Source organism: Echinops telfairi, unplaced genomic scaffold (genome assembly GCF_000313985.2).
Source record: "Echinops telfairi isolate 266 unplaced genomic scaffold, ASM31398v2 ScPeMD7_4225;HRSCAF=4972, whole genome shotgun sequence".
NCBI lineage: Eukaryota > Metazoa > Chordata > Mammalia > Afrosoricida > Tenrecidae > Echinops > Echinops telfairi.
Window position 1 is genome coordinate 7652452 of NW_022108124.1, and position 12500 is coordinate 7664951.

Sequence of the window (12500 nt, forward strand, 5' to 3'; positions counted from 1 at the left end):
CAAGTTATCTAAACAGGGAACAGTCTTTGGAGAAGGACATCATGCTTGATAGAGTAGAGCAGTGGTTCTCAACCCTCCTAATGCTGCCGTCCTTTAATACAGTTCCTCGTGTTGTGGTGACCCCCAACCATAAAGGTATTTTCATTGCTACTTCATAACTATAATTTTGCTACAGCTATGAATCAGGTGACCCCTGTGAAAGGGTTCTTTGACCCCCAAAGGGGTCGCGACCCACAAGATGAGAATCGCCGAAGTAGAGGGTCAGTGAAGAAGAAGATCCTTGACACAATGGCTACAACAGTGTGCTCGAAGGTAACACTTGTCAGGATGTAGCCAGACCGAGCCCTATTTCTTTCAGTTGAACATAGGGCTGCAGTGAGTCAGAGCGAACTTGACAGCACCGATGATTATTGACTATGCAAAGGCATTCAATTGTGGATCTTAACCAACCGTGGATAGTCTTGAGAAGAATGGAATTCCAGTTCAGTTCATTGTGCTTGTGTAGAACCTCTCTGGATCAAGAGGCAGTTGTGTCTACAGAAAAAGGGACTATTGCTTGCTTTAAAATCAGGAAGGGTAGGCGTCAGGGTTGTATCCTCTTGCTATACTTATTTAATCTGTTGGCTTGCTGTGTGGTGGTGTGGCTTGTGGAATGCTGGTAACTATGTCACTGGTCTTTCAAATACCAGAAGGGTTGCTGAAAGTGAATAGAGTTCAGCAGACCTTCCAGACCAAGAACAGACTATGAAGAAGGAATAGATTGCCCACTTCTGAGGAATTAGCCACTGGAAACCTTAGGGAAACATCGAAGCATTGTCATCGACAACTCATGAACCCAAGCAGAACATTGTCAGGGATGGTGTCAGAAGATGAGTCTCTCAAGTCGGAAGGCACTCAAAATATGACAGAGGAAGAGCTGCTTCTCAAAGGGGAGTTGACAATAATAACGTGGATGGAGTAAGTCCTTGGGGTAAAGCAAATGGGGTATGGCTCAAAGAATAAGAGACAGCTTCAAACATCAATTAATAACTGGGACTTGGAGTGTACGATTTATGAATCTAGGAAAATAGGAAGTTCTCAAGAATTAAATGGAATACAGAAAGATCAATATCCTGGGAATTACTGAACTGAAATGGACATGTATTGCCCATTTTGAATCAGAAAATCACATATTTTATTATGCCAGAATGACCTTTTCAAGAGAAATGACATTGCATTCATCATCAATAAAGACATTTCAAGATCCATCTTGAAATGTAATGCTGTTTCTGATCAGATAATATCTAATATGTATTCCCATATAAGGAAATCCAATCAAATGCAACTATTATTCAAATTTATGCACCAACCACTAAAACAAATGATGCAGACATTGAAGAATTCTACCAATGTCAGTCTGAAATTATGCAATCCAAGTGAGTTGGGGATGATTGGTGATCGGAATGCAAAAATTGGAAACAAAGGAGAAGGAGCAATAGTTGGAAAATATAGTCTGGGTGACAGAAATGAGGTTAGTGATCGCATAATAGAATTTTGCAAAACCAATGCTTTATAGCAAATACCCTTTTTCAACAACACAAATGGTGATTATACACATGGACTTCTTCAGACGAAATACACAGAAATCAAATTGACTACATCTGTGCGAAGAAATGATGGAGAAACTCAATGTCAGCAGCTGAAACCAGACCAGGGGCTGACTGTGGAACAGACCATCAATTGCTCATATGTCAGCTTATGTTAAAGCAGAAGAAAATGAAATGAAGTCCACAAGAGCCAAAATACCACCTAGAGTCTATTATACCTGAATTTCAACCCTACCTCAAGAACAGATTTGATGCATTGATCACTAATGACAGAAGGCTGATGAGATGTGGGATGACATCAAGAACACCAGACATGAAGAAAGCAAAAGATCATTAAAAAGAAAGAAAAGACCAAAGTGGATATTAGAAGGGACTCTGAAACTTGCTCTTAATCATAGAGTAGCTAATTAAATGGAAAAAAATCAAAGAGCTAGATAGACAATTTCAAAGGGCAGCTCAAAAAGAGAAAGTAAACTATTATGACACATGCAAACACTCAGAGTTAGAAAACCATTCAGTTAATCTTAAACCAAAAGAACTTAAGAAAAATGTTAAGCCTGGAGTTGCACAATTAAAAGATTCTATGAGCAAAATATTGAATGATGCAGGAAGTGTGCAAAGAAGATGGAAAGAATACACAGAGCCACTGTACCCAAATTAACTAGTCAACATTCAACCCTTTCAAGAGGTAGCATGTGAACAAGAACCAATGGTACTCAAGAAAGAAGTTCAGTTGCACTGATTGCAAGGACCAAAATCAAGCTTCAGGTACTGGTGGACTACCAATTGAAATACTTGTACAAGCTAATGAAGCACAGGAAGCACTCACTATGCCAGGAAATTTGAAAGAGAGCTCCTTGACTGACTGGAAGAGATCCATATTGTACCCATACTATAATTTCCAACAGAATAGGTAAATTAGAGAACAATATCATTCATATCACATGGAAGTAAAATTTTGCTAAAGATTGTCCAATGGTTGTAGCTTTATGTTGACATGGAGCTACCAGAGGTTCAGGTCAGATTCAGAAGAGGACAAAAAATAAGAGATATCATTGTTAGCACCATTTGAATCTTGGCTGAAAGTCAAGAATATCCAAAAGATGTTTACTTTGTTTCATTGACTAGGCAAAGGCATTGGACTGTGTGGATAGTAAACTATGGATAGTCTTGAAAATGACAGGGATTTCACAACGCTTCATGGTGCACATGGAAAACCTGTGCATGGATCAATAAAGAGTCATTTGAATAGAACAAGGTAATACTGCATGGTTTAAAATCAGGAAAGATGTGTATAACAGTTGTATTTTCTCTGAATATGTATTTAATTTGTATGCTGAGCAAATAATGAGAAAAACTAGATTATATGAAGAAGAATGTGGCATCATGATTGGAGGAACCTGTATTAGCAACTTGATATATGTAGATGACACAACCTTGCTTGCTTAAAGTTAGATGGGCTTGAAGCACTTACTGATGAAGATCAAGGATGGCAGCCTTCAAGACAGATTACAAATTAATATAAATAAGACAGACTTGAAACATGGAGAAAAGATAGAAGTTATTAAAGATTTTTATCTTACTCGGATCCTGTGTTAGGTTGGGTTGACTAGAGAAACAAATTGAGTGACACTAATACATGTGTAAGAAAGAGCTTTATATCAAGAAGTAATTAGATATTGAGAAACCATCCCAGCCTAGTATAATAACTCAAGTCCATAAGTCTGATATAGTCCATAAGTTCCTCTTCAGACTAATGAAGCCACATGCAATGATGCAGCATGCAGGAAGATCACAGGCTGGTGGGTGCAAAGTCCCGTGGATCCAATGGTGGTGGACACATCTTCAGGGCTCTGGCCCCAACTGGTTCTACCAGCAGGAAAGTGAAGGCTGAGAGAAATAGGGGAGGTTCCCAGGACACTCCTTCTGAGAAGGACACCCCTACAAAAGTCACCATTAGGCTGTGACCTGATGGACAGGCTAGACGCCACCCCTACACTTTTGTATATCTTCAAGTTGGCATGAAATTATGTAACCACCACAGATCCATAATCATTGCTCCTGGAAGCAGTAGTCAAGAGATAAAACGAGGCATTGCATTGGGTGAATGCGCTGCACAAGACCTCTCTGACATGTTGGAAAGCAAAGATGTGACTCTGAGCATGAAAGTGCACCTGACCCACGCCATGGTGTTTTCCATCGCCTCATATGCATCTGAAAGTTGGACACTGAATAAGGAATACTGAAGGAGAATCTGTGCAATTGAATTATGACGCTGGTATACAATTTTGAAAATCCTGTGGACTGCCAAAAAAGGACAAAGAAATCTTTTTATGAAAGAAGTACAGCCAGAATATTCCTCAGGGCAAGTAGGGCAAGACTTACTCTCATGTACTTCAGACATGTCAGGAGAGACCAGTCCCTGGAGATGACCAGCATGCTTTGTAAAGTAGAGGGGCATCAGAAAAGAGGAAGGCCCTAGACAAGATTTATTGACACAGTGGCTGCACCAATGGGCTTGAACTTAATATCACCTATGGGGATGGCTCCAGACTGGGCGGTACTCTGTTCTGTTGTGTGTAGCCTCGCTATGAGTCAGAACCAACCTGATGGTACCTAACAACAACAAAATAAACACACACTTTGTAGATTTCAAAAAGTTTGAGGAAAAGCCTCATTGACCCTTAATTCCATTTTTCATGATTGTTTTGAACTTCGGTAGCCTCCTGGTGTCTGTGTGTGTATACATACTTTTAAACCTCCTCAGTTTGTGTGTGTGTGTGTGTGCATGACAGAGAGACTTGGCTGCTGACTGACTGAGGAGAGGCACAGCTGTGGACAAAAATCTATATCCTTACTGTTTTGTGATCCTGGGCGCTGCTAACTTCCATAATAAACAAACCCCATAAATCTGGATATTGTCTGTGAGTTCTCTGTGGCCAGCAGAAAAGTAGAGTATCCTGGGAGAAATGGAGTAAGAATAGGTTAAAGAAGGATGATGGGTAGAAGAATTTCTGAGCTTTCTTGCTTTGTAGCAATTGGCCTTGGTTTGTGATGCGTTCTCCTCCCTTGTGTAGCCAGAGGGACTCAGGTATGACCCTAGAGCCCTTTTTGTTAACGGTCAAGTCGGTTCTGCCTCAGAGTGACTTTAATTAAACAATGTCTAATTCTGTTTCATTCTGTTGGACATAGTCCCGCTATGTCGGACCAAGTTTACTGATACTCATTAGGTTTTCAATTGCCATTGTTTTCTCAATGGCTGACTGTCATGGTTTTCTTCCTAATCTTAGTCTGGGAGCTTCAATGAAATATGTCCACAACAGGTGACTCTTCGGGTATTTGAAATACTGGAGGCATAACTTCCAGCATCACAGGAACATATGTGTTACCATAGCATAATAAAAGGAGAAACGAGTGGTGGATATCTATGTATCCAGCTGTCTACACACATGAAGAGACATACACATGATGGGGCTTCAAAAAGTTAGTGGGAAATTCCATGATCTTTTAATCTAGTTTTTCTATGAACCTCTTGAATCACCCTCCCATAATATACCACATTGTTATGGTTTCTTATCACTTTAAAAAGTGTTATCTTCACCAAATAATACTTGTAAAATTAATAAATTCAAAGGAAATATCTATGGCTTGCTAGATATTGGATCTATGCACATGTGGTGAGGATTGTTCAATGACATTTCAGTACACACTGCAACACTTCCACTGGCTTAGAATTTCTCCAGTTATTATTTTAAATGGGTGCTATTACTGACTTTCAAAGTCTGTTGCTAAGTCTTCTTCCAGAGTAGGCATTCAATCTTCTTATCTACATTTTAGGATTACCTACAGATTTACTCCCACTGCTGTTTTTTTATTTTTAATATCTCTTCACAATCTTGTTTGTACTCAATAAACTGATACTTTCAGCAGTCAGTGCTTGTTTTCACAGAATTAGGTATCTATTATTTCCCAAATCTGGATATCCATCTACAAATGAAATATTTTTTATTTTCTCTTTGGTCCTATTCAATGCCTTCAGGTAGAAAGTGCTAATATAAAATTTAAAGTCAAATGTAGGCAAAAAACACTATTAATTTCTTTTTTCCTAGCCTCTAAATTGTTTCTCACCCAACTGCCATATCAAAGCTAAACTAAAATTGTTATTACCGTGTATCATTATGAAAGCCCAATATTAAAAGAGAGTGTATAAAATACTGTGGGGTAATAGTTATGAAAGGATACAATGAGCATTTCTGCCTATTTCTAGATAAGAATATAAAATAATCTTTTCTTCATAATTATTTGGAAATGATTATTTTAATCTTTTATATTAGTTTGTTCCTTCCTTTTATTCCATTGAATCTATTGCGTATCATCTATTTTATTAAGCACAACCAGAATATGAAGGTTCAGAAAGGGTTAAGAGGTGACAGATACCTTTTCTTATTGCTCTTGATGTTGTTCTGGTTACATGTATCCTGATATGAGGTATATCTTTGTGATCCTTTATATCTGGGCAGTTGTAGAGCTATTCTAATGCTCAGGATATTGCTTACCTGATACTATCAATAGTGGCAGAAAGGCAGGTCTTGGAAAACATGGTATAATAAAAATAATCCTCAATTTGTGCTCAACCTCAAACTCTGTTCTATTAGAATATCAGCCACCTGATTTATCTAATATTTAATTCTTCCTTGATACAATGGGTATCTCACTTAACGGGGAAGGAATAACTGTGACTACTCTTATGGATCATTGATCAAGCAGCTAAACAATCAGTCAATAAACCAATCATCTGACAGAGGTTCATAGAGCATTTATAGTGCATGTGATCTGTGCTGTGGGGGCTGACTGCTGTTGAGTTGGCTCTAACTCAGGGACACACTGGAAAAGTAATCTAAATGGAAAACAAGAGAAAGACATGTTTGCAAAATGGCACGGGGGACAGTAGATATCAAAAGCAGAGGCCAGTCGCAAGGCCGTTTAGAGGAAGACGTTTCCTTGGTAATGGAAAGTCAGCACAGTGGTCTCACAGGAAGATAGTGGGCTGTGATCTGGGCACTGTAGGTTTGATTTCTCGCTTTGGCTTTGGACAAGGTGCCTCTCAGGGTCCTCAGTTTGAAGTTTTAAACTCAAACAGCTTTAAAGTCCCTTCAAGATCCTCACTGTGCATTCTGGATTAATTCCTTCCGTGACTTCATTATTTGTGTCCTGGAAGTTAGCCAGCTAGGACAGATATGAAATAACATCTAAATTGAGAATAAGGCACTGGGGATCGATGGCTATATCCACTCTCAGCAGAAAAGAAGACACTGGGCTGCCTATTGTGAGATTCCATTGCCTATTAACTGATCATCCCATGTCCGGAATCTCCTTGATCAATAGGCCCATGTGATTATTGACTTATGTAGTTTCTGATCATTTTTGACATTGTTCCCTAATGCTATATATATTGATGGGGGCTAGCTGTCCAACTGGGCAACACTGACAGAGCACAGAGGCTCTGAAGGAAGATGAATGCATGGAGCCTGTCAAAACCTGACTGGGTGCAGTGAGTATATCTTGACCACAGAATCAGCCAGTGGGAAAGAGGATGTGCCTTGAAATGAAAGTGGAGAGGTGAAATAAGGGACACGTGGATGAATTTTAAGGAAGCTTCTTTCTGGTAGCTGCCTAAGAAGAGAAAATGGAGAACAGAATGAATTGATCAGAGGGCAAGAACAGAATTGATTTTGAGGCCAATAAAGCAGTGTGTGCCATGTCGAAGGGCTGGCTTATTTACTGAGAAATACTGCAAAGAGGCCCAGAAGCCCTGAGTAGGTCACAGAGATACTGCATCAGGACCCAGACCCTGGGTGGGGGGAGGGTGTGTGTGTGTGTGTGGGGGCACTATTTGGAGAGAGGGTTATATAGAAACAATAAATAGAATCCCATCAATTCCATTTTGTGCTGATCCAAACCTAATGTTCTAGAAAAGTCACAATTCAAATTCAAGAAATTGTGCAGCAAGTGAGTACGTGGGAGACGTTGCTCCTACCTGCTCTTGGGAAGTGAATTTCACTGTAATTGCTTTTTATTTTCATCACTGAGTAAATTACATCAGGGTCTCTAACTCCCTATCTGTGATCTAGGCTTTCATGTGGACAACTTCTTTTAATTCTAATCAATAGAAGAATAAACCCTGAAGAGTGTATTTGAGGTTTTGAACTGATTGCATTCCAAAATCAAGCAAAGAATTTCCAGATGCTACTATGTGCTGCATAAATTCAATAAAAATTTCCATGCACATTAGCATCGTTGCCTATTGTTATGGGCATGAGCAAATTCTATCTTTCATTGCCCATTTTGTTTCAGTTCTTTGACTTCATGATCCCCATCCTGGAGACAAACTCCGTTAGCATTTACAGATGTCAATGTAAATATAGGAAAAAATGCTTTAGGACTTGAAATAATCAGGCAAGACCCAAAATATCTTGCAAAAATTTTTCAGATTACAAAATTTTCATTGTATGTGTGTATCTATCTATCTATCTATCTATCTATCTATCTATCTATTATATATCTTAGAAAACGTCCAATTAAGGTTTTAGCTACATATGAGGATTATTTTATATTATAATTTATTTATTCCCTGTCTCTTTCTGCAAAGGATTTAAAGAAATTTCACAGCAAATTCACATCCAATGAAAACATAAAACACAGAGAGAGGTGAATAGAAAATCAAAAACAGGGAAAGTAGAACAATAGAATGATGGTATATGATAGACTTCAGATGATTCTCTGAGCTTCCTGGTAGCTAGAAATAGCAAGGTATAGAATTACTGATAGAGCTCTTGATATTGTAAAGCTGTACACATTATAGTTTCTTTAAAGGAAAGAAGCCCTCCTCTCCCTTACCCTCCCCTCCCCATCTTCCCCATCTTGCTCTCTAGCCCAGAAGTAGACCTGAGGAAATGGCAGCAGCAGAGATAATAAGAGCTGGTCCAAGCCTTACATGAGGGTAGGAAACTCCAATCCTCTCCGATCAGAAGGGGTGTGGACACAAGAGGAAGATATAAACAGGTAGGGATTTCCCACCTCCTTTTGCCCATCTGAGTTTTGACTCCGCTTATGGGTATAGTGGTGGGAATCATGAGTCAGATCCATGTGATTAATGAACCAGAGTTGGAATTTTCAGGTGTTGAAGTTCATTGGGTCAAATCTAATTGCCACTCCATGGGAGAAAGATGAGGCTACCCTGCTCCTATGAAGAATTGCAGCCTTGAAAATGCTATAGAGGGTCACTATGTTGGGATGGACTTGATGGAAGTGGGTTTGGGAGTTTGGTCTTGGACAGAGAATTAAAAGAGGAAACAGGAATTTCCCTGACAGGAGATTCCAGTGAAGGGTGAGTTTGGGAAGTGACCTTGTAAAGTTTTAAACCAACTTCAGACTCATCTGTGACCTGTTCAGTCGTAGATATAATCCTAAAAGGCACATAGAGATTTTGAAATCTGAACTATGAACTATACCACTGCCCAAGGTCCAGAGAGGATTGGGTGGCACCCGTGTAGGACGAGCCACCTGACATTGTAAAGGTTTTGAAACAGAATTGACATCGGAACCGCAACCCAAAGAAGGCTTTGGATTTGCAGCTGCATTCAAACAAATCAACTGCCTCCTAATCAAAAAATATCAACATTATCAGTAGAATTTAAATAAGAGCCAGATTCACATACAAGTATATTTAAGTAGTGCAAGGCATAAATCAAATTGACAAGGCATAGGAAAAACAAACAAAAATATTTCAACTTGTATGGGAAAAATAATCAAAACATGCTACTACCAAGATGAGACAGATATTGGAAAAAGCTCAGAAAGACTTTCAAGTAGATATTCAAAATTCCAACTGAGGGAACTGCTCTGGAAGTAATATAAAAAGCAAAAAAAATCTCAACAAAGAATTGAGAGATATAAAGGATAACAACATGGAATTTCAGAATGGAAAGTCAGTAACTAGATGAGATTAATAGATAAAATGACAAAGAATCATAGTTGACCATAGATCAAGAGGAATGATCTAATTCAAACAACAACGAGAATCAAGGTTGAAAATAAATGATCAGAGCCTCAGGAACTTGTGGAAGAACACCAAATGTTTTAACATTTATCTTACTAGCTAGAGTTTCCACAGAAGAGGAGAAAGAAGCATTTAAATGACAACTGACAAAGAGCTACCTCCTGAAAGTTGAGTTACCTGCAATGATGTGGACAGAGCAAATCTCTCAGGACATTCATTAGCTGATGGAATACTACACGAAATGAGAGGGAAAAACACAACTTTAAACATTCACTCATAATCTAAATGTGGAATGTACAATTTATGAATTTAGGAAAATTGAAAGTTGTCAAAAATGAAATGTAATGCTTAAAAACTCTGCTAGCTTCCAAAAAGAAGAAAACCAAATTGCCCACTGAGAAGGTGGGCAAAGGACCTGAACAGAAGGTTCACAGGGACAGAAATCTGAATGGCCAATAAACATATGAAGAGATGTTCCTGATCATTATCCATAAGAGAAATGTAAATTAAAACAACAATGAGATAACATGTTAACACCCTCAAAGATAGCCCAATTCAAAAAATCAGAAAGCAACAAGTGTTGGAGGGGCTGTGGTGAGATAGAAACTCTTTTCCAATGGTGGTGGACCTGTAGGTATGTACAACCACTATGGAAATAGATTTGGTGATATCTAAAACGGATGGAAATTGAGCTACTATATGACCCAGCAATCCCCCTACTGGGCATATACCAAGAAGAGGCAAGAAACAAACCACGGCCAGACATCTGTGCTCCAACATTCATTGCAGTACAGTTCACAATTGCAAGGAGCTGGAAACAACCCACATTTTTATCAACAGACAAATGGATTAAAAAACTGTGGTACATCACTAAAAAGCAGTGATGAATGCATGAAGCACATCACTACATGGAAAGAACTGGAGGAAATTATGCTAAGTGAAGTAAACCAAGCACAAAGGACAAGTACAACATGAGTCCACTGAGGTAAGCTTAAAAAATGCTAAAGGGGAATAGGGAAAAAACTACTGTATACAAATTCCTGGGGTGAGGTTCAGGTAGTATGGCGGGGGCCAGACAAAATCCAGGGATACATATGGTAGCCAAATAAAAAGGAGGGGGGAAAAGAAGACATTGGTAGCAGGGGAATAGGGAACTAACCTACCCAAGTGGAGGGTGTTGTTTGTATCTCCACAGGGAAAGAGAGACTAGAATTCAACCTGGTGCTCCAAGACTTGACTGCAACATATTGGCATGAAGCATGGCACCAATAGAGAGGTCTAAAGGGCCAGCCACAATCCCAACTATGTGGAGAGGCCCCCTGTCCCCAGAAGAATTCACTTCAGAGGACAGCTCTGAAGCTACAGCTCAGGGAGAGGGACATGTCTGATCAGAGCACACAGGAGCAAATGAAGGGGGAGGGAGAGAGAGTGGAGCACATCCTGGCCCACCCATCCCTGAGGATGATATTCCTGATCAGAGTAGTCGATGCACAGAGAGGACCATAGGGCCAGTCCCACTATGAAACAGGACCCATAGCACTAAGGAGGACAGTACTGAGGCACATTGCGGGAATTGTGCCCGATATGACCCCACTACACCAAGGTGAAACACTAAGAGCTGCAACAGAACAGCAAGGGTAGAAGAGTGATGAAGTCCCCAGGGAATACCAAAAATAGACTTTGGGGCCAGGGTATGGCATCCCAGCAGACTGAACCAGAAAACGCTCTTAAAGGTCAACAAACAGACCTTGAACTATTTATATCTTTTCTTTTTTCTGTCATTGGTCTTTTTGGTTGTTGTTTTGTTTTCTTTTATTGCTTTGCTTTGCTGTGCCTTGTGTTTGTGTGTATTATTATCTCTTCATGTCTGTCTAGATAAGATAGGTGGGATAAACAATCTGGAGGAGAAAATAATGGGACAGTTGTTTCTGAAGGAACATGGGACAGGAGGTGGGGGAAAGGAAGAGGGTGTTAACAAATCCAGGGACAAGGGAACAACAAATGATCTAAAAACTATGACGAGGAGGGTGTGGGAAGTCTGATAGACCTTCATAAAGGGCAAGGTCACTGAGAGGAATTACTGAAACCCAAATGAAGGCTGAACATGATAGTGGGACAATAGGAAAGCAAAAGGAAATAGTGGAAAGAACTAGGAGGCAAAGGGTGTTTGTAGAGGTCTAAATACAGGCATGCAAATATGTAAATACATTTATATATGAAGATTGGGAAATAGATCTATGAACCTATATTTATAGGTTTAGTATTAAGGTAACTGCTGGACATTGGTCTTCTACTCAAGTACTCCCTCAAAAAAAGAACACTTTGTTCTATTAACCTGGCATTCCATAATATTCACCTTCCCAACACAATCTCTGAAGACAAAGTGGGTGCATAGCAAATGTGGTGAAGAAAGCTGATGGTGGCCGGCTATCAAAAGATATAGCATCTGGGATCTTAAAGACTTGAGGATAAACAAGTGGCCATCTAGCTCAGAAGCAACAAAGCCCACATGGAAGAAGCACACCAGCCTGTGTGATCACAAGGTGTCAATGGAATCAGGTATCAGGCAGCATCAAAGAACAAAAAATCAAATCATGGTGAATGAGGGGGAGTGTGGAGTGTAGACCCAAAGACCATCTGTAGACAATTGGACATTCCCTTACAGAAGGGTCACGGGGAGGAGACTAGCCAGTCAGGGTGCAGTATTGCACTGATGAAACATACAACTTTCCTCTAGTTATTTAATGCTTCCTTCCCCAACTATAATGACCCCAATTTTACCTTACAAATCTGGCTAGACCAGAACATGTATACAGACACCGACAGCTGGACATACAGGGGATCCAGGACAGAGA